We start from the raw sequence: 1,200 nt of genomic DNA, 5'->3' as shown, positions 1-1,200 counted from the left end.
TAAAGGAACCAAAAGAAAGTAGTGTTGGGGAGGCTAGGTGACGCAGTGAATAGAGCACCGGCCCTGGAGTCAGGAGGACCAGAGTTCAAATTCAGCCTCAGACACTTGACACACTAGCCATGTGACCCTGGGCAAGTCACTTAACCCCAATTGCCCTACCCTTCCCCCTCCAAAAAAGCAAAAAAAAAAAGTATGTCATGAAACTTGTAAGAGAAAAAAGTATCCAGGAGAAGGTGATCAACACTGTCATAAAGCAGAGAGATCAAGAAAAATGAATACTGAGAAAAGACCATCAGACTTGGATTTTAACAAGTTAAAAGGATATCAGTAACCTTAGTAAGAGCAGTTTCAATAGAGATCAGATAAGGAAAGAAGTCAACCTGAAAAGAGTTGAGGGGTGAGACTTAAACATATCCATTGTTCTTCAAGTTTTTTTTTTTTTAAGCAACTGGGGTTAAGTAACTTGCTCAAGTTTATACATCTGAGCCCAGATTTGATCCCAGGTCATCCCAACTCTGGGGCTGGTGCTCTTACTCACTGCACCACCTGGCCACCCCTAAGCAATTGGGGTTAAGTAACTTGTTCAAGCTTACATGGCCAGGTGTTTCTGGGTGGGTGCTAAGTGTCTGAGCCTGGATTTGATCCCAGGTCATCCCAACTCTGGGCCGGTGCTCTTACTCACTGTGCTACCTGCCTGCCCTCAAGTTTTAAGAAAAATTATAACATTAACTGTCCTAAGGGGTTCTTCAGTCCCCTTTAGGAACCATTAAATCCATTCTCCACACAGTAACTTTTGCATATTAGTTTTTAAAGTCTCTCTCTCTCTCCTTAATTCTAGGGGCAGTTAGGTGGTACAGTGAACAAAGCACCAGTCCTGGAGTCAGGAGGACCTGAATTCAAATCCAGCCTCGGACACTTAACACTTACTAGCTGTGTGACTTTGGGCAAGTCACTTAACCCCAATTGCTCTCCAAAAAGAAAAAAAAGGATCCTTAATTACATATGGCTTTAAAAAATAGTAAGATGGGGCGGCTAGGTGGCACAGTGAAAACAGCACCGGCCCTGGAGTCAGGAGGACCTGAGTTCAAATCCAGCCTCAGACATATAACACAAAAACTAGTCATGTGACCTTGGGCAAGTCACTTAACCCTAAATTGCCCTCCAAGAAAAAAAATAGTAAGATAAAGGCAACACCAAATA

This window comes from Petaurus breviceps, unplaced genomic scaffold, assembly GCF_028583685.1.
Source record: "Petaurus breviceps papuanus isolate PSGF00001 unplaced genomic scaffold, PetGlider_PUasm1.0 90617, whole genome shotgun sequence".
In the NCBI taxonomy this organism is placed as follows: Eukaryota; Metazoa; Chordata; class Mammalia; order Diprotodontia; family Petauridae; genus Petaurus; species Petaurus breviceps.
The sequence above is the reverse complement of the archived record's forward strand: the minus strand, read 5'-3'. Positions refer to the sequence as shown.